Here is a 24,927-nt window from a genome sequence, read left to right on the forward strand (position 1 = left end):
GAAAAGTGTAAAGGGCAATCTAGGGGATAGGATAATTTTCTAAGTCTCAAATCACCAAAAGGAGTGACAGAGTTTCTGGATGCAATCGATATCATTCCCTACCTAATGTGTCTTGTCTCTCGTGTCATGAGTTTTTATCCCCTTTTCCGTGATACATTCCCCCAAAATTCTATTGGTTAATAACTATACCCCACCGTTGGTAACCAATCATATTATACATTAAGTAATGCATTAGTCATTTCTTGATATTGAATCGCTTCCCAATTGGTCTTCATAATCAGCATTTTCGTAGGTGGTACGTCCGGGGTTACTTCACCATCTTGGCACACGTCTCAGGTTAAAAGTTCTCTTTCTCTCGTCTTGTTGTCCTTGTAAGTGTCCATTAATGTTTCAAGCACATAATCTTATACTAAAAGCTTCTAGCATGCGGATGGGAAAATTTCCTCATGTTACAAGCTAATACAGAGAGAACAATAGCTGGGTCATGGTTATTTGCAAGTCCGCACACTGGAGAAACAGAAAAAATACGGTTTTAAATGAGAGACACACAGCTAATTCGCGACTCATGCTAACTTAAGACATACGAGTTCTATTGAATACAATTTTGATCGTAATACTACATATAACTGAAGATTATTATTAATTTAGCATTAATGTTCATAAATGAGCAAATCTTATGCATTTATTAATACATTTTAATAGGGTTTTAGTCAAATGTAAGCGTTTCACGTCTATAATATCTAATATTAAAACTACGCTCTCTCACAAGCACAGCCCTCCACCCTTTCTAGGTCAGTAAATTGATGACTGTTAAGTTGCTAAATACCTGTTATTTACAGTGCTTGGGTGAAGTGTGGTTTCAATCACAGAGGGAAGGTCAGAAATCAAGTGAATGAGTGGGGCCCGCTTTTAATGTAATAGAAATAGTAGGAGTAGGTTTAAAAGGGAATTACAATTTCCTTGCCCTTGTATTACCCCCTCGGTTGTTGGCCTTGGTCCACTATATGGTGTTGGAACTCCTTGGTGACTTTCAATATCCTTGAAATGTACAATTGTGGGAACATAATTCTGTGTATATCATGGCACAATATAACCATTATTGCTAAAGTTACTTTGTTTTGTCCAATACGAAATCCAAAATTATGTTCTGCCATTACCTTTGTCACCAAATGTCAAAAGGAATACTGGAAATGAAATGTGGTTCCACATTTTAACTATAACCACATTTTTCAAGTATTTGATTTTATGCTTTAAAAAAGGTTTTTAGAGCCACCCCCGAGTTCCTGGTCAGACATTCATGGTTGACAATTTTTCTTAACCATTTCTTGCAGTTTCTGGAGAAGATTACAAAACATTTCAATTTCTCCACCAGCCATTACAATTATTTTTAGAAGCTGTACATTCTATCTGAACAGTAAGCATACCTTTTAGCTGTCATGACAAATACATAGTGTATTTTCTTGCTACAATATTTTGCATGAGAACATTCATGCAGAGCTTATCTTAATGAAATGTGTGCCTGGCATGAAGATATCGTTTAATTAGCTTCTAAAGTCGTCTCCTTCTGCCTTTCATCTCACTAAACCAACCTTTTCTCACTTTCTGCAACGGACCACGGACTAACCCTAGCTAGTCATTACTATGTGCATATGATCTGTTTCTTTCAGAACTTTCTATTTTGTTCACTGTGTTATATTTGCTTCTTAAGAAACACTTCTTTCCTGAATAGCTTATGCCTGCTCTTAACAAAATTAACAAAAAGGGTATTACAGAGCCTCTGCATACAAGTCACATTGCTCTGGCTATTCTGATCAGATCCAAAAGATGTCAAGCTTCTTCCTCAGAGGAAGGAGGGTTAGAAGAAAAGGAAAAAAATAAATATTTGTCCAGATGAAATGAAAAACCGATCGAAGCCCAGGACCCAGATATAATACAACCCTGTGCAGGAAGACTTTCAAAGAACAAGTCTAGGTTGGCAAAGAGGCCAATTCACAAACCATCTGGCTGAAGTGATAGGAAGTAAAACGGAGATGTCAAACATGTATTGTATACCTCCTCCAAAGATTGAAAGTTATAAGCTTCAAAGCTTTGAAAAACCAAGGAAGAGTCCAGACAGGGCCTATAGATATCACAAGAGTTATTTGGAAAGAAAGAACTTTTAAAAGCCTGTCATTCTCACCATCCATATTAGAAAGTGCCACCAGAAAGCATGCACAGCCTTTACTGCTGTCAATTGCAAAAAGTAAAATACAAAACATAATCAAACCCATCCCAGGCCCATCCTGAAGAAACTGTAAAACCATTACGGTTCACAATGACAAGTATCCAAATTGTGGGCCTAACGCTAGGGGAGAAAGACCGCCAGTAGTATAGAACTATCCAAAACAGTTGAAAGCCCTAACAGTTGAAAACTCCAACTTTCAGCCTCCAAAAGATAGGTGAAGTTGGTGATAGGATAGGAGAATAAGAAGAGGACTCAGCAGGATACAATGGTCCAATTGAAGGATCCATTTTTGGTGCACAGCCTGGTGCCTTGGAGTTGGAAACTGTGAGACCCCGATGGTAGCATTCATGATCACCTCTGCTCGCTTCTCTGCAAATTCGAGCCAGTATCGTAGCTGTGGTGGAAGGGAGGAAAATCCTGAAGTAGAAGATAAGGCCAGGGGAAACTAGAGGATCTACCTTCTGCAGACTGCCACCTTCAGAAACCCAGACAGGAAGCGAGACAACAGGTTATTCATGGAGGTTGCAAACAAATCCACCTGGGTAGCTCCATGTCCAAGACATGTCCTCATGAACACCAAGGTGCTCGAAGAAAGTCATGAGAAGAATGCAAAATTCTGCTCAGCTGATCTGCCAGTATACTGTCCATTCCCAAAATGTGAGGAGCTGATACTGTTTGAAAATATGAGTTCTGCCCAATAGCCAATATGTTATGGAACTGTTAACGCGTCCTTTTATGTTAATTTTTACACATTAGGACTCGTTTTAGGCCAATGAATCTTGTGACCCAGTGGAGAGACACCGTAGAACGAGATAACTGATCAATATGTCAAGCAATATATCAATAATGTCATCAATATTTACCACCACAATGCACTTTACTTTGGATAAAGACATTAATCCAATTGTCAGCGCAACCTTGACCTTTCAGCCATGAATAACCACACCTTTGATAGAATTTTATGAATTTTATTCCCTATTGATTACAATCTACGAGCAGAAGAGTTAATCTCAATACCAGGAAGCATAAGAGCATAGTCACAATATGGCAACTGTGATAAGATTTCATTAATGCAAGGATCACAAACATAAGAACATAGCACGGCGTGAACATAGATCAGAATACAGCAAATGCCATATACCTCTCAGTTCAGCATAGCGTAATGTCAGTCATTTGTCTATTTGCGTCAGTCTGAATGAACTTCTGTCCTGACCACAGATTAGCATCAGCATGTTGGGCTTCATGCAAAACAATTTAGAACACCAATTTGGAAAACATCTAACTATGGTCTCTATCAAAATGAGCAGTTGGTACCTAGAAAGAAAAAGCACACAGACAAATTACAAATTGCATTGTCATAATTACCCTCCAAGGATCAGATCAGCACACAGGATCAGTCTTCGTCTTCAGGACATTAGTCAAAACGCCATCAGTCTAAACTTTATCTAAAGGACAGGGAACACTTCCCTCATAAGGAGGAGAAGTGTAGAGGGGCAGTCTATGGGTGAGGATGGTTTTAATAAGTCACAAAGTCATCGAACAGAGTGACAGAGTTTCTGGATAAAATCAATAGCATTCCCTACCTAGTTCTCTCGACCCTTCTGTGACATGGGTTTTTATCCCTTTTTCATAATACCTTCCCCCAAAATTCTATTGGACATTTGCTATACCCCACTATCTTTGACCTATCAAATTATACATTAGGTAATCCTAATTGTCACCCCACATTTATTCACAACACTTTGATTGGTCTTCATAATTGACGTCTTCGGAGGTGGCACATCCGGAGGTTACTTCACAGCTTGGCACGCCTTCTCGGGTCATGAGTTCCTTTGTCCACGGTTTAAACGTACTTGTACATTACATTAATCTACATTTGTTTAAATTTTGTATACAAAACTTATACTAAAGCAGCAAGCATGCGGATGAGAACAGAATTGTATTGATACAATCATCTTCCAAGTTGAAGAAAAAGAACATTTGCAGGGTCATGGCCCTTTGCGAGTGAGCACACTGGAAAACAGAAAAAAACTTTTAATATGAGAGCCAGGCAGCTAAAACCCATAGCTCACACTAACTTAAGGCCTATAAGGTTTTCAATATAAATGTAATATCGTAATCGTTAATATAACTTGATTAACCATATCCTTAACAATTCTATTTATTAGTTCGCGTATACATTGGTTGCCACACACATTATAGTCATAATTCAAATGCACGTTTAAGCAAAATCACTATTATTGTCGTTTTCTATGCAACATCGTTAAGCATTGAAATGAGCATTTCATTTTAATATGTATTATTTAAACTACGCTCTCTCATTTTGATTGTAAAGCATATATCTTACTGGGACGAAATCCAGGCACTGGAAAGAAGGGCCTGGACTTGCTCTGACTGTGGCTTCTTGAAAGAGTCAAGTGTTAAACTTTTTTGTGAAATTCAAGGACTGAGCTGTTGGCTCTGATGAGTAGGGAGATGGTGTTCCAGGCTTTAGGAGCTAGGTATGAGAAAGTGCATATTCCAGCTCTGGCTCTTCATATGCAAGGGACGTGGACTAACAGGTGGCTGGCTGAATGGAAGTTTCTGGTTGGGGTATGAAAGCTGGTGTGGCTGTTGAGGTAAGTTGACTGGACGAACCTCTTTTAGTGTTTTTTTTATCGCTGAGAACATTCTTTTATTTTGCCTTTTAATCGTCTTCTCCAGTCTGCCGTCGGCTTCTACCATTTGAGACAGACTGGAGAAGACAATTAAAAGGCAAAATAAAGGAACGTATTCAGTGATAAAAAAACACTAAAGGAGGTTTGCCCAGTCAAAGAGGCTATAGGCTACCGATACCAGGAACTATATATAAAAGTGAAGAGACGTATTTTATGAATCGTTCATAAAGATACTTATGATAAAAATAATAGGTGTTTCCGGCTAGAAGAATTATTCAGTCCAGAGGATGACCCACCAATGATTTATGTCTTGATATAGGGTCGAAACGTTGACTACATTATATGTGGATTATGTATGAGCGACTTCAAGACACCTGGAATGAAGGGGTCTTATTGAAGTTTACTCTTTTTCTATATGTTTTTAACCACATTTGTATATATTGAATATAACACCTGGGCACGCATATCACTTTATCACTTTCACTGCGTCTTATAACATTGGGAGCACCTATTCTATAATGACGTTTTTATGATTAAAAGAGATATTTTTTCATTAGATTGAATAATAAACAGTGACAAAATTAATTTGGGGTAATCATATATATATATATTCTCTTAAAAGATGAAGGTGTTATTTTTTAGTATATTTTCTCAATTGCCATGGGTGTTTAGGCATATACCTCCCCCAAGTTGACCTAATTTGTGTTAATTAATATTGAAATTACCCAGGTCTAAGGGTTATATGGGTTTGCCTCATTTGTTATAATATATGTCTATAATACAGCCTGGGTGCAGAGCTAAAGGAATTCCCTCATTTGCGTGGGGTCACCCCACCATGCAAATGAGGGAACACCTTCTGGTGATAGCACAGTGCTGTATGTGCGCCATCGATATCTGTGTTACAGAAAGGACTACGCAAGTGTCTGTGGCCCTTTCTGTCATATTAAAGTGCCTAAGGGGCGGGAAAAGTGGGCGCACATGCCTGTTGCACCCCTAGGGCACATTCCATAAATTTAGCCCCCAGTGTCCCTTGCCTCATTATGCAAGAATTTTTTTTTTTTCGGGTTTAAAGAAGAGCTATACCTACAAATAAAAGATGTAGCAATGGGATGTATCTTCGCCCCAGAAGTTGCAAATCTGGATAAAAGGGAATGAAGGGAACATAGAAGTTAGCCTTTACACAACGCCAACTAACCGTAACACCCTTTTACACTTCTCCAGTGGACACTAAAAAACCCTGAAAGAAAACTTGCTGTATGGACAATTTCTCTGTATCTAGAACAAGTGTTCAAACAGAAATGATTACTTTGAGAATGCCAACACTTTAGTGAACATGTAAGTAACCAGAGGATAATCCACAAAATTAGTTAAGGCCACTTTAAAATGAGCTTGGCTTACACCTAGAGAGACACTGCTTGTCCCCAAAACACAAGATGATACGCCACTCACTTGCATTATCACCTATAACCCAAAAGTCAACAAAGTCAGGAACATAATAGAAAGAAATTCGAGGACGTTAGCCCCTTTAGAGATCCTGAAACCAATATTCTTGTTGAGAAAGGCTTGCACCTTACAAGATCGACTAGTTAAAGCTGCCCATCCAGGCGAGAGAAAGAAAGATTTCCAAGAGAGGTTAGAAGTGCTATCATTCACAGGACACTACAAATCTAATAATTGTACAGCCTGTCAGTTCACAAGAAATAATAAACCTATTAGTCTCAATGGCAATGTACTTCGCCAATTGATGTTCACCAACACGAAAATAGTGATATATTGTGTGAGGTGCCCATGCAGACTAGTGCACCTTGGCCAAACAATTCAGTATGTGAAAGCACACGTGTTACAACACAGATCATGAATCAGATGCTCAGTGCCAAGAACTCCCTTTGTAGATCACTACAACAATTTCAATCATACAGAAAACTACATCTTTTAGTCAGTGTTTTATGTTGTACAAAGAAACAACAGGTAAGGGCCCCTGGAGTCAATCCTAAATTGGACAGAAACTAAGATGATAGAGAAATTTGGGGAAGCCTCACATGGGCTTATCGACCTGAATGATATGTGTCCTTTAATTTAATTTAATTTAATTTAATTTAATTTAATTTAATTTAATGCGATAACATGAGCTAAAGGTGGAACAGAACGATGTAGGTACATTTTTATATGTAACCTAAACCAGTTTTACTATGTACTTGAAGGTACACATGTATGGTCAATCAGATACTTCAGTTTGTACGAGAACAATGTTTGTAGCCCTCTGTTATGTAATCTAATCTGGTTTTACTATGTATTTGTAGATTTACATGTATGGTCTATCTGATACTCCTTTTCTGATGTAGCTCATGACTGATATGTGTCCAGTTTCCTCAAGCCCTAATTGCGTATGTGCACATCATAGAAGGGCCAGAATCATTTGACCTGGTTCCAAAACATTCACATTGATTTATTGTCACCACCCTGATGCTCTGTATCATAACACACCAGTGCTTCTAATCTCATAGTTCAGTCAGTCTGATAGCCACAACTAAGACAGCCCCCACAGTCTCCAGCTTGAACCATTCTTTTGAGACATTCCAAGATGGCTGACAGTGTTGTATAGCTATTTTAGCCATATTTTAGGCACATTATTTTAGCAAATTAGACCTGGCACTGTGCACTTTAACCCAGTTACATTTTATTCAGCATTGCTTTATTTTTCTAGCAGCAGCCACATTTTGCGGTGCTGTTTTATTTTCTCTATCTCATTGTCCTTTCACCTAGGAAAGCATTACGTTCTTAAAAGGACATTTATTTCACTCTGTGCTTTCTCCAAGGCTACAGTCAGATATGGTTGTCTCCAACATTCACAGAAAAACACACACTCATACGTGGGGACCATTTCTTAGAATGTCAACAGTTTTATTATAAAAACACTCCTTTGTCCCAAACATGTTAGAGGAAGATTCCAGCCAGATGACCATGAATGTATGCTGATTGCCTCACTACAGCTGCTTGCTTAGACAGCTGAATCCCTGATCTACATGGGGACGGTGTCTCTCTAGACTGCAGGCTTCCTTATCCAGGTATTAGGGATGATGTTCCCCCATGGAGAAACCTGAAGGGTGGATTAGGTTTATTATGCTGTGCTCAAACACAGCATAGGTGGGAGAACCATATATCACTCTTAGTGGCAGTATGGTGGGAATCTTTTTGCGTTCCACTCTCCTCGTCACCTGCTTGCTTTTATTGTGTTTTGTCATCCTAATTATTGCAATACATGTATCTAAGATGCAGTTACTTCAATAAATCCTTATTGAACTATATTCTGCCTTTGTTGTCTTTGCCTGCATGAGACTTGGATAACTGAGAGAAAGGGATGAGATCTGATTGACCACGATTCACCTGAGGAGTCTTTCTCGTCATGCGCCCGGTTGCCACAATCATCCATGTTCTTGGACAGAGATAAGTCGCGGTTAGTTAGCCGGAAAACCCGCTTTAGGCTGAGAGGCATCATACGGTGTGAAATTGCACATAATACCCAAAATATCTGTGACGCTGCTACCCAAATCTAGTAGCCTCATTAGCATAATGAGAACTTACGCAACAACAATTTCCTCAATAAACCATGTGACCTGTATGGCACATTCTTAACTACGCCATGCTCGTGGGCATTCTACATCTGTTAGCGGCCGGAGACACGTCACAGTCGCTCCATTGAAGCTAATTGTAATGCTGCACATCACAGCAAGCCAGCTACTTTGAGACCAGTTTTAGCAGATATAGCTACTTGTCACCTCTGCAACCACGTAAGTCTATTTACTGCTGGTTCTTGTCTCATATGACACCCATTAGTACCTGTAACTGCTTACCATATAATACATTTGGCAGCCCTCAACCCTCCCTGGTACAGTTGGGTCTGGCATTTGCAGACTGAGCAATTTGTGGCTTTCATAGGTATCTTTGATTAATTATTGGAACTGCTGTGCACGTGAGTCTATGCACGCACTGAGTGGCACTTTTTATTTTTCCTTGATTCCACTTACATGCTGTCACAGGCTCAGTAAGGACACAGTCAGTGAGAGACTCTGTTCATCTTTTAAGAAACCATGAGGGTACCCTGCACACTCAGTCAGAACAGCACCGATAGCCATTTGGGCTATCAATTGGAAAGGTAATTCTTCTGGTTGTGCAGTCTTACACTTTTTGGTTTAATGACTGCTTTGTGCACTGACATGGACACAGGGTGGTTTTAGAGCATGGGGGAGCGCTAAACATTTTTTTATTAACACAGGCACCCTGGATAAGTGATAGCGACCCCAATGGCGCACACCATTAACAGTTGAACTCAATCACAATAATTTTCTTGTTAATGGTATAACCAGCTTGAGAGTGACTGAGTGAAATACTTTGATTTTGCTCTGCATGGACGACAGTGTTTTTATAATGTACATATAGGGGGTCATTCCGACCCTGGCGGTCCATGACCGCCAGGGCCGGGGACCGCGGAAGCACCGCCAACAGGCTGGCGGTGCTTCCTGGGCCATTCTGACCGCGGCGGTAAAGCCGCGGTCAGAAAAGGGCAACCGGCGGTTTCCCGCCGGTTTACCCCTGGCCCAGGGAATCCTCCATGGCGGCACTGCTTGCAGCACCGCCATGGGGATTCCGACCCCCTTCCCGCCATCCTGTTCCTGACGGTTTTTACCGCCAGGAACAGGATGGCGGGAACGGGTGTCGTGGGGCCCCTGGGGGCCCCTGCACTGCCCATGCCACTGGCATGGGTAGTGCAGGGGCCCCCTAACAGGGCCCCATAAAGATTTTCAGTGTCTGCTATGCAGACACTGAAAATCGCGACGGGTGCCACTGCACCCATCGCACCCCTTCAACTCCGCCGGCTCCATTCGGAGCCGGCTTCATTGTTGAAGGGGGTTTCCCGCTGGGCCGGCGGGCGGCCTTCTGGCGGTCGCCCACCGGCCCAGCGGGAAAGCCAGAATGGCCGCCGCGGTCTTTTGACCGCGGTGCGGTCATTTGGCAGTTCCCTCCAGGCGGGCGGCTCCCGCCGCCCGCCGGGGTCAGAATGACCCCCATAATCTGATCTAGAAGTACTTCCTTCTTCTGAAGTCCTGAGGAAGCCCAGATCAACAAGGGGCCGAAACACACCAACATTTTCCTTCAGAAGAGTCCTCTAATCTCTAATATCCTTAATAATGTTATGCACACACACCCAAGAGATCGAGGGCAGGATTGACTTGTGTGACACCATTTAAAGGACTACCTCCTATGTGAAATGCACAGAAAATAAGGAAGGCAGCCACATTGTTGTTTAAAACAACCAGAAGACAGAAGTAAAAATTGTTTGCATTCTAGGTTATATTTGGTGATTCTTCTTCTTGTCTTTTCCTTTCTATGTTTAATTTATACACATACACCAGGCATTAATGCTGAGAGTGAAGATTATTACACCACGACTAAGTGAATAAATCATGTACTTTAAAATTGTTTTTCAAATACCAGTGACTAGTTGAAGTACTCACTGACATACTAACCTATGTACGATCTTTTACCACCATATACTACATTTAAGTTTAGCTTCTTTCATGCCCAGGTATGGTTGGATCATTTGGGCACACTCGTATATGATGATACATGGTGTCAGCAATGAAGACATTCTTGTTGAGGTGATTGAACCTGAATCCTAAATGGGAGGAGTGAAGGAGGTTGTTGTTGTTTCCTGAACTTTAACTGAAGAAGGACGCAGAGAGATAGGTTGCTAGTTCTTCAGAGTTTTCAGATGTGCTGAGAGTTTCTTCAGAAGGGGGAGTAAAGTGGCATGTTTCCAAGCGTACAGGAAGATGACTTTGGTGAGGGAGTCATTGTGTACCTGAGGGAATGTGGCTCGGAGGGGGGTCCAGTCCTTTTGTGAAGATGAAATGTGGCAAATATCCAATGGGGATTTTGAGTGAATGGAGAGGCTCGATGTGTTGGAAGACGGCAAGGGAAGACTGGTCTGACTGGAGAGCAAACTTGTAAATAATGTTGATTTTGTCACTGAAGTAATGGGAGAGTTGGGTGAAGAGGTCATGTGAAGGGGTGATAGTCCTGGAGCCAATCATGGAAATGGTGATACAGAATGCCATGGAGGCTAGATATGATGGATCTGTTCCTGATGGATGGTTGACATGTGATCATGCCACAGTGTGTCAAAGAACTGCCTCATCCTGAAAACGCAGAGCAAACCAAAGAAGAGTACTAAGAATATCTGCAAGTTCCTTCCAGTTGGAGGAGTGTCTCTGTTTGGAGGGAAGCCCCATTCCTTACACTGACATAGGCCCTCATTAGGGTTTCAGTGGCAGTCGGGCCGCCCCCAGTGTAGCGATCTGATGCCCACATTATGAATGCAGACGTAGTGGCGCGGTCGGACCGACAGCACCACCACAGGACAGACTGGCGGTGCTGGCTGTCCTGGTGGTATTAATCCTGGCCTCGCTTCCCTCTGGATTATGACTCCCCTCTCCACCAGAAGTTCCATGGCGGTAGCACCATCATGAAATGGCTGGGGTAGATGGGGTGTAGAGGGCCCTTCAGGGGCCCCTGCACTGCCCATGCATTTGGCATGGGCAGTGCAGGGCCCCCCTGGCCAGCTCTATTGCAAAGTTCACAGTCTGCCTAGCAGACAGTGAACTTTGCGACGGGTGCTGGTGCACCCTACACACTGCAGTATTGCAGCCAGCTCTATTACGAGCTGGTGACACTGCTGTAGGCCGTTTCCCACTGTGCCCGCTGACCCGGCGGGAACCTCATAATGGGGCCAACGGGAAGGCAGCCGCATTGGCGGCAACCTACACGTTGGGACTTTGGAGGATGGGCTTTTCCATCCACGAAAGTCACAATCGACCCCATAGTGTCCAAGGTTGCACCCCAACCTTAACTGCTAGCATCTCTAGTAAACAGGAACAGTGTTGTAAGTGACAGAGGAACACCTTGCTTTAAGGTTTATGACTGTAACCACCACTGTAGAGCCTCCAGAATGCTTCTGGTTACTGGACTCAATAAATCAAACTCTCTGGAGGAGGGTTCTGAAAATTAAGCAAATACTGAGAGAGGGATCCCAGAGGTAGATGATCCCAAGGCACCGTGAAGATATAGGAGTCCTAAAGAATACGGAAGGGAGGCACAAGGGGTTATATTCATATGTGCCATTGTCCCAAACTGGCACTAATTCCAAGACCGGGATTTACCATGTCTCCGTGAACCAGGAATCAGTCCGTGGCCACAGCACATTTCTAGGTCAGCAAGGCAGATAAATGCAATCTCAAGGCTCAAAACTCATGAAGGAAGTCAGCCCTCACAAATGTCCTGAATCAGGCTTCATACAATTCTAGATCTTGGAGTCATGTGGGATTTCTGAAGGTTGAGAAGAAATCTATGAACGGAAAATAAATGACTCATCAAATCTGTCAATCATGTATCAGGGTAGGTTAGTGTAGGATCACAGCATTGTGCAGGACTGCTATTAAAAGTCGTGGGAAGTGGTAAAAAAAGGCTCAGAGATGCCATAAGGTGAAATCTGAAAACTCAAATCAGCCAGAGGAACCCCTTAACATACAATCACATAATCTCATAAATTATTAATGACACAGGTAAATTGGGATGTGAAGTTAAGCATCTTGCATATCAATGGATGTTAACCACTCCCCTTTTGGAATCAACAAAATGCTTTTATGCAATGTGTCTTATTTGAAGTGGTTTGTTTTGATGAAATGGTTCAGTACTTTTAGGTTGAGAATTAGTGAGTAATTGCCTCAACGCTTCAATACCAGAGGATCCAATGGATAGACCCCTTGCTTGATCTCTTTTGGGGAAAAACATGCATCACAAGTCTATTTTGAATAAATTGTACAATCCTCTGTAACAGAGCCATCAATCCAGAAGGAGCTCATGGTCATGGAGTAAGCACTGGGTCAGAATGTGGAGTAACAGAGGTGAAGTTCAGGGAATAACTGTGCCTGATTACTCCTCTCATCCCAGTGCCTGAAACAGTGTTTTCCCAGGCCTGATGGGTGAGAGCTAGCCAACCTCCATGAGCGCATGCCAAGGGATGTGCTCAGTATAGTCAGGAATGTTTGGAGGAGGCATCTGACTGACCATTCATATAACCTCAAAAAGAGGAAGACAGGAATTGGCCCATTGAGGCAGGGAGATAGAATTGCCACTGATAATGTCGTTAAGATATGTCCTGGGAAGGTTCAACAGTTTTAGGCTTAATGTTGCTGATCAGGAAATGCTTCTGATTGTTACAGGGCCTTTGCAAAAGATCATAAAGTTTAACTTCAATCGGAACAGAATCTCCCAATGGTAATTTCAACAGAGACACTTTCTGAGCTCCTTCAGTCTTCCAGTCTCATAGACATCTGTTAGCATGCTGCATCCTATAGAGAAAGCCATTGCTTGAGTCATTCATAGGTTACATCAGAAAGAAATGTGGCCTGAAGTTCCATGCTGGCCAAGAGAGCTGCACAATATTCATTGAATTGTGTTTGAAAGTCTGTAAAAAGGGATGGAACCGGTAGGTAATATTCTGGGAGGTCTATGTTCTTATGAGCGTACTCCAATTAGGACACTATGCTGGTTCTGCTTAGGAACAGGTGGTTGTTTTATTGTTCATAAGAGACTGTAAGGGAATTATTAAAAGTCTGTTCCTAGGAAAAGTTTATTTGTTTTTTTTTTATATCTCTACTCCTTGTTCCCTTTGAAGTTTCCCCTCTATTCTCTCCACAGGAAAGTTTCAGTTTTTGTCACGGAATACTCCACAAGGTCAAAGAGAGAGAGAAGGAGAAAAATAAGAAGCCTCTATCAGGTAAGTTTTTCTTGTTATCTATATGTTCTTTACTCTTTTGCCTTTCTTTCCCTCTTCTAGCTTTTTTAGTATTTTAACCTGTGTCACCCGTGCATTTAATGAATGTAGTTTACTTTCTGGTGGTGGGTTTAATACATGCGTCACTCCTTCCTTCTTTAACTAATGTTCTTTCTGCCTTTTATTTACATTTTGTTAGTTTTTTTCTTTAATTCAACTTAGTGCTCCCCATATGTAAGATCACAATTTCATAATGGTTTTCTTTTCGTGAGAGTGTGTTTGTTTAAGCAAAGAAACATACAAATGCCAACAGAAAAGAAATTCAACTGCTAGTGTTCGTTCACGCCATATGTGAGGTTAGTCCCAGTTTGTGCCATTATTTTAGGAAAAGTGTGACTCCTCCCCTGCTCCCTTTTCCTCCTGGCTCCTCTCCAGCCTTCCCTATTGTATTAGAAATTAAACTGCATAAGCGGTTCCATACCTGGGAGGGCCACGCCCCTCTAGAGATGTGGCTGGCTTCTCCACGCATCTCCTTCTCTCCGTCTGGGTGTGGCGCCTCTCTCTTTCCTCGCAATTGGTGTTCTGCGTCCTCTCCCGTTGGTCTGTTCTGCCCTCTTTCTGCGCCCCATCTGTCTCTTCTTCATCTTCTCGCTTGCTCTTATCCTGCTCGTCTTCCTGCTCCGTTCCATCTCCTACTTGCTCTCCGTCTCCTCCTTGGTCTCTTTTCTTCCTCTTTCTCCTCCTCTTTCTTTTCTCCTTGCCCTTCCCAAAACCTTTCCTCTCATATCAGGATGCTGGGATCCTCCCTGATGTCACCACGCTCCATTTAGATTCGAGGAAGGATACTCCTGCGAGTTCCCCCGGGGCACTCGAAGCCCATCTCCTGTCGCCGAGTCTCCTGTATCCTGCCACAAGGAAGTATGGTCAAATTCAGTCTAGCCTAACTTTTCTTAAGAGATGCTCCATGTGCTTGCCCCTGGGTCCAGTTACTGTAACTTCAGCAGTAAGCACATAAGCATTCTTTCAGGATACTCAAGGTGGGATCTAGGTTTAGAATGGAAGTACACTTAGCAAATTGGTTTAGAAAGAAATCTGAGCATGGTCACATTATCTGCATTCTTCTGTTAAATTGAAGGAGAACTTTAACCTCTTGGTTCACATTCAATCTGGGAAAAGGAGGTACCTAGAAGTGTTGAAGGATTCTTGGATTGGTACTGGAAACTTCAATTATTGGGCATGTAAACTTCAGTTACAAAGCAGAACCATATGCAGGAGAAGTAGCATCATCCACATGAATGTCCTACAGCAGATAAGCCTCTCTGGACCTTGACAGGGTCTCTTTCAGGGAAGCAATTGGAGCCTCATTTTAATTATCAAGAGCTGGTGGAGAAACGCTACGCTCAATTATCCTATGCTTGCAGCCCCACCATGATCATCATCTTTACATCTGTATGTATGTTTACATTTAGGGGAGTATTTACAGGTCTTCATGATTCTTCAAACACCAAAAGCACACTAAACCATTGAGGACAACCTTCAAGTACAGCACAGCTCAGGATTTCAGGAAGGTAATACACTGCCTGACTGGCTGCTGTTGAAATAAAAGAAGGCAACTTCACCCCAAACTACAAAACAGTTTTGAAATGAAAACAAACTAAGACTAAGAAGGGCTGGTAAGAACAACCTGTGTATATCACAGGCACAGAGCAAATCCTATTGCAATCTAGCCAAGGTTATGCATGAGCCATGCGTGCTAACAAAGCAGGCAGATTGTGCTTACGGTTGTTACTCTTTTTCAAGAGGAACTGGAAGGAGAGCAGATTCTTTCTTCATTTTACATAAGGAATCTGAACTCAATTTATCAATTTACTGATTTACACTAGTGGTGCGGTAGGTTGTGCCAACCAGCCATTACAAGCTTCCCTTTATGAATTCACTTACTTCATAATTATAGAATGGAAAGAAGAAGTAAGAATGGTAGTGGATAGGGGTGAGTTCCTCCCAGGACCCTCACTGGGTTTGAATGGCCAAGAGGGAGCAGGAAATGGAGCTGCAGAATGCAGCATGACAATCCCACCCACTTCCAGGTAAAACTGAAAATGAGGCAGTCACAGCCCATACTCATTGTACCCACTGAAACCATGCAATGGGAGCCCAAGAGGAGGGTGACAGCCTCTTTCATGTATAGCGGAGCCCTGATGAAGTCAAAGCGAAGATTGGTCGCATGACGAAACACGTGTTGGCTGGGCTAATTTGGATGACTCTGAAGAAAAGTTGCAATAAATACAAGAAAATTTGGTACTTATGAAACTCTGGATATGATCTTTATTCTGTACACGAGTGCCTTAGACATTTCTGACCTACATAGGAATATTTATGGGAGGCTTGCACTGGAGTTGCATCACTTTTAGTGACAAAACAGTGGCGCAAACCTTTCAACCACATCTAGGAGGCCATGCAAAGCCACTTTGCATAGCTTTCTATGGCCTCATAGATATGGAGTGGGGCAAGGCAGCCCACATTGCTGCTCTGCCTTACTCTGTACCAGGGAGGCATTCCATGGGTGTTGCTGTGGGAGTTCTCAGCCAGCACCCTTGGATTTTGATGCATCCCCAGGTTTACAAGCCATGTACACTTGGAGATGCATCAAAACCATACTCCTCCCTGGAGGAGGCGAAATTTCTTTATTTCTCCCTGTTTTACCTCGTTGTATGCGTGCTCCTTTCTGCAGCACACATAGCAAGAGGAAAATGCCTCTCAGGATTGTTTTTGTGCAGGGAGGTGTGCCTTCATGCACAAAAACAAGTCTTCCTACAGTGCAGACACCGTTGCACCATGGTGCAAGGATGCTTGAGTTAGTGCTAGGTGGCCTAAACGGTGACAGCGCTGTGGGACAGGACAGGAATGAATGTATTGCATAGATACAGCACATTCCTGCCCTTTCCCTTTGACACAGTGCTGCACAGCAAGGTGACCTGCTGCGATGCCCTGCGTCAAAAGCCCATAAATCTGGGCCACACTATACAAAAGGAACTCACTGAGGAAAAACAGATCTGTCCAGGTATCATTTTTGTACGACCACCTTGTAAAAATTATTGTGTGAGCACAGGGATATTTTTCATGACAACAAAATACTTTTCATGTATTCATAATTCAAGATGTGCTCAAAACTGACCACAAAGTGAAAATTGTGCAAACGTCAACTAGTGCATATGAACAAAATACACAGCACACGGAGCGAAAATGGGTATGGGCTACTAAGTGTTAGGATGCATTTTCACAAAGTTAATATGAATTATCCTCCCCAGATCTGTTGGTAGACATTTGTCTTTTTAAAAGGTTGAAGCACCAGTGACACAAATACAACGAGATCTTGGGACCCAAAACCTGATCTACCCCTCCACCTCCATATAGTTGTAAGACACCATGCATCAAAAATCCTTCTCTGTCACCAATCCACTCCGAGATTTCAAGAAAAAAAACAGATGTAGTTAGAAAGCTAAGGCCCATATTCCGATAGTTCCTGATAGTGTCTTTGTGAGTGCATCGTTTTCTGAAGAGCATTTCGAAAATGGTCTGTGCTGAGTGGTGCAGTTCAGACAACAGATGGCCTAAAACCCTTGTGTCCCGTGTGGCACTTGGGCTTTTGCAGTTTCCATTCGTTTTAATTTGCCAGAAGTGACATATTTGGCTTGTTGGACTGTTGCCTGGAAGAAGTTTGCTACACTGTGTCCAAGTTCAAGATTGTTTTTTTTTTTCTGTCAAGCAACTGTTTATAGGAACAGAAGCAACCACTTTTCAACCTGAAAAGCTTCCAAATAATTGTGTTTTTGCAATTCCAGCAGGAGAGGCCTTCATTCGGATGACAGATGGGGAACTGCTGCAAGATTATATTTTGTTTTCTTTATCATTTTTCCTTCCTGGCTAGAAACTTTGCAGTCTGTGTTTCTGGTACAGCAATAAACGATACAAAACAAAGGAAGGAATGTTTAATTTTTTTTTTTTTTTTTTTACTTCCTTGAGACTCGCCATGATTTCCTAAAAATTGAATGCTACTAACAAGCATACAATGTTTATTGTTTTACTCTTCTGCACTTATTGGGAGTTAAAGCACTTTTTAAAACAACTAGCATTTTCCTAACTCATGTTATAGGATGGAGTGGTGAAAGTCCCTTTCATACCTACAAATATTTGGACCCCACTATTAGTTCTAAGTTTCGGGATACGTAGGTGTGAATGTGCATGCTGCTGAGATTTATGAGTAAGTGCACTTCAAAAAAGCCTATTAGGCTTACACTGCAGAAAATGTCACATTCATAACTTCTTTTGTGCTACAAACAATCTGCAAAGTATGGTTAGGAAAGCTGTAATATTTCACAAATATATATTTTGATCGTTTTGCTCACTTAATATCTCAGCAGCTTCCAGGAGCTAAAAGGTTGTTGGGTTCTCCTAACAATTACACTGTTAAAAGGCATCGATAGTATCACACCTGGAATTACTGATACCTTGGGGGTAAGGTAATTGTTTATTGCAGTATTACTCCACTGATACAGGCTTTACTACAAGGAATGGGGAATAACTAAACACACCACCCCCCCCCAATAAGAGGTAAAATGTGCTTAGAGTAATGAACACATAAGAGTCCATATCGATGGATGAGTTTTCTTTGTTTTTTTTTTTAGTTTAAAAAAACGTTATTTACCAACATGTCCAATTATAATGAGTCATATGATAAAAGATATAACAGTATTCAAACATATTACATCATGAACATCATACTAAGAAAGAAAAAGCTTTTTTTAAGGGTTTTCTTTCACATGTGAAGGGGAAAGGGAAAGTAGGGCGATAAAACAAGGGAAAGGTATTGCAAATATACATCAATTATGTGTAAAGTCCTCACAGTCCATAACATTAAAGCATATAATATTGTAAAAAAAAATGAACAACAAATCAATATATATATTCATAGGCAATAATAAAGTAAAGGACAGAGAGGCAGCGATTTTTTAGAGGTTGGAAGTTTTCAGAGCAAGTTCTGGATGTAGGAGAGACATCATTAGCATTAGCTTGAAGGAAGGCTGTCAGTGGTAACAATAAAGAATCACTGTTATGCAAATATGCTCAGGAAGAGGCATAAGTAATGTGATGATGGTCCCACCAAGTTTTATATTAAATTTTAGACAAGCACTTCCAAATGATGGCTATTTGTTGAAAGGCTACTGCCAAAAATACCTCAATTAAGATGCTTTTAGGATAGTAGGGATAAAGGTCATTAGATAAAGACCTTAAAAAAATGTAAAGAATACTAAAAGGATGTGTCAGGAAAACTATTGCCAGTGTTGTTAAGTTCTTCCCTCATCAAAAACGATTCCTCTTTTCCTTGTACCCAGGTTGGTTGGAGCGGCGTCCTCACTCCTGGTGGCTCTTGCAGAGGCTGTTCTTAGAACTAGGTTCTTCAGGTTTAACTGACACTCAAGATGGTGGCCACAAATCTTTGTGAGGTCAGTGCTCTAGTATTTCTACCTTAGTCTCGTGCTGAAGCTTCCCTCCAGCTGTTTCTCTCTGGGAGCTCTGCACTTCAGCTGTCATCCTGAGGAGAATGAGCAGTGTTCCTGAGGCGCTTTGTTTCATAGAGAATTCTTCCAGTTTTGAGTAATATTTTTTTTTTCCTGTTATGGTGTGCACATCAGCTACCTTTTCCTTTCTGGAGAAGCTGAATTTCTTCCTTCTTCCAACAATTAGCTACTGGCTTTCTGAGGAGAATTCGTTTTGGCTTAACAGAACTTCAAGCAACTGCAGTAAGGAATCCTTTTGTATGATTTCTATAGTCACCAATATATATATATATATATATATATATATATATATATATATATATACGTACATATATATTCTAAAACTCTTCGCCTTGCAGACTTACCAGTCTTAGAGACAAACCTCAGTGCTCAGACTAATTCCTAGAGACTGTGATTGGGAAAACTGAACCTTGAGAAGGAGTTTTTGTTTCCTGTAAAATACATTAGTAGATTGTGTATTTGTGAACCTTTGAACTGTTCTCCAGAGAACCTTGGATTCCTCTCACTTCTGGAGAAAAGAAAATATTAAGTTAACATTGTTCTTTTAGAGAGAGGCTAGTCTCTCAAAAGATCCAGGTTAGGAAAATTATAGAATTGGGTGAATGTGAATGGCTGAACAGTTGAATGCGCAGTAGGAATGCACTTATCGATGCTCTTATTACCCAACTGCAGGTCTTTCCTTTAAAGAAATCCCAATAAGAAGAAAGGTGCAGGCTACAGAAGAACGCACTGAAAATCCTATCTTCAAGTGGGAAACACAGGCTGGAACTGGATCTGGAGGTGGTCTCTCTTTTTCTATTCCCGTTCCTCTTTCCCCCTAGCAGATGCAGGGTTCAGGTAATCAGTAAAGTCTGAGCATGTATCTGTTGGAGGGAGTTTAGTAAAAGGCATCTGCTCCTTTGGAAGTTTGATTTAATGGCTAATCTCCTGACAGGGTGAGAGAACAGAATTACTTTTGTAAGTTGGGCCTATACAGTATGCCAAAATGATAATGTGTTTGGGCACCAAAATAATATATGTATAATTTCACTATCACTATTAGCAAAATCACAATATCAACATTTGGTTGATTTATCTGTGGAGAACTTTGCACATGACATGAACCAATGTAAAGTCTGTAATAAAAAATACCATGTTTGAGTTGTAATACATCACCAATATATAATTTATAAATACAATGCTAAATCATCTTTCAAAATGAAATATTCCAGGTAATACTTAAGTCATATTACCAAATGAGTTCAGTCTTGCACTTGGTTTGTATGGGATTGGGGGTAAAAGACACATATAAGTTATGGAGGTTTTAGGGTAAAAAGTAAGAATTTTAGATAAATCTAAGTTGCAAGTCACGGAGAAGGAATTATCCTGTAAAGTGAAAAAAATACCTAGGATAACATTGATAAGCAGTGAAAAGTGAGCACGAAAATAAGGAGGACAAATAACTATATGTCTAAAGTGAGGAAAAGTAATGGGAGCATCCCCTTCAAATAGATGTAAAATCCTCATAATTACTCTATCCTTCCAAGATTTCCAAAAGATAGGTCTATTGTGTATTCTTATAAGGTTGTTATACCATATAGGCATGGGTAAGAACATAGAGTGAGGGAGAGTAGCAGGAAAATGTATTGACCAAAGCATCTAAAAAAAGGGGAGGAGAAGTAAAACAAGAGGAAGATAAGGATAATTAGATGTGGATAACCAAAGAGAAGCTTTTTATAATAGCGACTAAAATCTGGAAGTTTACTTCTCCCTCTAACTTAGATTTTGTGAGCAGGAAGAGAGTGACTCTAGCTTTTTTATTTCCCCATAAAAACATTGAGAATAAAGAATCAACCTTTTAAAAAAAGATTTGGTAATGTTCACTGGAATCATAGAATGAATGCAAAGTAGAAGCTAGAAAGCATCATTTCAATGGAGTCTAAACATCCCATCAATGCAAAAATAATGAATTCCATGATGAAATTACCTTTTTAATATGAGCAAAGCATTCTTCATTGTCAAAAGCAACATAATCGTGAACTGGATGTCTAAACCAGATGTATAAAAAAGTTATTTTAGAGGGCATCCATTGAAATTAAGAGATGTCAAAGGACTGTTTACTTGTAGTTTTATTTAAGGGAAGTATCTCAGTCTTATCAATATTAAATTTAGATCCTGAAACCTTGGAGAAAGAGATTCTTGCTGTAAGTAGTCCTGCAAGAGAGACTTCAGGATGTGAGAGAAAAAGAAGAACGTCATCAGCATATGCTGTCAATTTTAAATATTGGTCACCATATGTAAAACATGTTATGGATGGCTTCTGTCTAATATGAGACAGGAAGAGCTTAAGTTCTAAAACAAATAAAAGTGAGGAAGGAGAGACACACCTGGTGAACTCCCCTAAGAAGAGGAAAATATGATGAGGTTAATCCAATAACAAACACTGAAGTTTCAGGAGAATGGTACAGGAGTAAAATTAGGGGAATCATTTTAGGACCAACACCATGCCAAGATAATGATTGAGTAATAATTTCTCAATTTATATAATAAAAAGCCTTTTCAGCATCAATTGTTATTGCTGCTATTGGATATTTAAGGAGAGGAGCTCTACTGTAAACATTAGGAAATAACTCAGTGTTGTCATATGCTAATCTTCCTTTTATAAAACCTGTCTGTTCTTTACCAATAGGATGTGAGAGGAAGGCTTTGATGTGAGTTGCTAAGATGTTTGCAAATATTTTTTAATCTACATGTCATGAGAGATGGGTCTATACTTTTTACAATGAGCAGGATCCTTACCATCTTTATGCATAAGACAGATTGTGGCTTCTTGAAATGTTCCTGAAGTATTACCTACTGTGGTAAAAAATTGGAAACGTGGTAATATGTATGATAAAAAAATATTTGAAAAGAGGAGAAAGATCTCCACAGTGAACACATCTGGAACAGTCAACTTTCCTTTGCGGAAGAGCATAACAGCTTGTGAAATCTCCAACATGGATGTACCTGCTTCTAAAGAATTAAAATCGAGATGCATGGGAATAGGTGCAGGCATATGATGGAAATAGGATTCAATGTTGGAGGACTTCACTTGGGATTCAGGAGTAATTAACGTTCTGTAGACTGTGGCAAACTCCTGAAATATGTCCTTATCATTGAATAGTGTATTTCCATGTGAGCTAGCCAAGGAATCAATCTTAAAGCATTGCTTTTTGGCCTTAAGATAATTAGCTAACAATCTATCAGCTTTATTTCTGCCACCCTAGAAACAGGTACTACTTTTCAGCAATATTGAACAGGCCTCTTTAGTTGAAATTCCATTTAATTGCAGTTTGGATTTAAGGAGGTTTTGAAGATCATTATTTTTTTTTTAGGCATAGTATTTCTGTTCCAATGATTTTTTTGAATTCAATAAAGATTTATGTTCTTTAGCACAGGCTTCATTTTTCCTTGATACATATCCAATAATAAAACCACGAGCAGCAGCATTAACAATATCTCACAAAAGCGAAGGCAAAGTATCAGGAGAGTCACTGAGGAAAAAGAATTCAAAGTCAAAAGACACAAAAGATGAGGAAAACTGAGTGTCTTTTAATAAAGAGTAATTGAATTGCCAGCGACGTAAGTGAAGTTGAGGGGGAACCAAGTCCAAATCCGTGACTAACATAGCATGATCTGAAAGTAGGAAAGGGCTAGTGGTACTTGGATAATATTTTCAGATAAAGATTTGGAAATACAAATGTGTTCAAATTGAGTGAGGGAACCATGTGTGTTAGAATAAAAATTATGATCTCTTGAAGTGGGATTACAAAGCCTCCAAGAGTCAATTAAAGCACTTTGTGAAACAACAGAGTGAAATCGTTTAAGCATTTTGTGGGGGACAAACCTAATTGAAGAATGTCTGTCCAGAAATGTGTCCATAATTTGGTTATCACCTCCTAAAATAAAATAAGTATCATTATTGTAATAATTTTGGGTTAGGGCATAAACATTAAAAACCACATGGGAAAAGTGTTAATCAATAATTTGACAATAAACCATCTACCTTCAGTATCAGTTTCTTGTGCAAAAACCTTAAATTCTTACTACATAAATTTACAACACATTTTTTTAAATTATAGGTAGGAGACACCAATACTGAGCCTTCCCAACTGCATTTAAGTTTTAATGCTTCAGAGTCCGTAAGTTGAGTTTTTTGCAATAAAGCCAATTTTGAATTAGCTTTAGCTGAATGCGATAAGGCGCTCTGTTGGTTTATAGGGTTAATGAATCCTTTTATATTCAATAAGATTATCCTGAATTTGACATGCAAAAATAAGTATGAAGAACTCAGGAGGACAATCCACATTGTAAAATGATTTACAAAATACAGTTATAATAAAATAAAGAATGAACAACAGAATATATAGTGAAAAACAAATGGTATTAAAGATAAGGCCAGGAGAAAAAGAGTAAAAAAACAGGAAGCAAGGAAACATGAAATGAGTCAAGGGAAGACACTACATGTCAATAACTGATGGCTTAAAACACACATCTTGATATAAAACAAGGATACAACTTGGGGTGGTGACAATATAAAGGCAGAAAGCAAATTCTACAAGGGCCACATACCAATTCTGGAATTGTACAAATGAAGAATGGGGAAAAAACAAGAATTTGTGTAACGCTGTTAGGAGAAAGAAAAGAAAATGTGCATATAAACTTCACCAAGAAAAACATCATAGCAAGGTAAACAGGACTGAAATCCAATACAAATGTTATGAAAGTTGCTAGCGATTAGAGGGGCCAGCTGTGTCCATAGTATTAGTGCAGTCAGAGTTTATAACTATTCTGAGTGCAGATGGATCCTCAAATTTGTTAATTTTGTTTTGATAGGTGACCTTGAATTGAAATGGATGGAAGAGGCCATAGCGAGCCTCCAAAGTACGTAGCAAGGTCCGAAGGTTGAGAAATGATTACTGTCTAATACCTGTGGCATTCAAAACATCGTATGTGAGAAAAATCCTCTTGCCACACCACACAGCCTCTCTCAGATTTAGCTGTACTAGGTAATTTCAAAAATAAAATGATCACTCCTTGAGGTTTAGTAGCAGACGAGGAAAGATAGTGACCCCGTATTTGTGCCCACTGTATATTTAAGGTAGTGGAGGGAGGGCAACCCAGTAATTACAACACCAGAGATTCAAAAAATGAAACTGGATCCTCTCCCTCTACTTTTTCTGGAACACCATACAGATGCATATGGTGATGTCTATTTCTATTTTCTAAATCCTGAGTGTTTCTTTAATTAAAGAAATTATTTTTACCAATTCACAATTTTGTTAGTTTCATCCTTCAAATCACTAACACGATGTTCTACCTGAGAGATCCTTCACTCCATAATAGACCATTTTTCATCCAAACCTTGAATTCACTTGTTGTTTTCCTCAACAAATGGCCAAAGGGCCCTTTTTATCTCTAAGGAAATCTCCATTGAGATAGGAGAGGGTACTTTCTCAGGAGATGGAGGATCTTGTTGAAGTCTCATGTTAGTAGATGAAGTTGCATGTTTTACTGAGGTAGTGAATGAAGATAAGGAATGAGATGTAACAGCATGTGCCAAACATCAGAGTAAAAAGGTATTCTATAAGATGAGCACCAGAGGGCAAGTGTGGC

At 40.2% G+C, this 24,927-nt stretch overlaps 1 long non-coding RNA gene across 1 annotated transcript in view; it reads right to left on the minus strand.

Annotated features, from left to right (window-relative positions):
• Window positions 1–487: 487 nt before the first annotated feature.
• Window positions 488–24,927, minus strand: part of LOC138288553 (uncharacterized) — a 47,284-nt gene continuing 22,844 nt past the window's right edge. Inside the window, exon 4 of the long non-coding RNA XR_011202453.1 lies at window positions 488–507. This is a non-coding gene — a long non-coding RNA (uncharacterized lncRNA). The remainder of the gene's footprint in view (window positions 508–24,927) is intronic.

The sequence above is a fragment of the Pleurodeles waltl genome, chromosome 4_1 (assembly GCF_031143425.1).
Source record: "Pleurodeles waltl isolate 20211129_DDA chromosome 4_1, aPleWal1.hap1.20221129, whole genome shotgun sequence".
NCBI lineage: Eukaryota > Metazoa > Chordata > Amphibia > Caudata > Salamandridae > Pleurodeles > Pleurodeles waltl.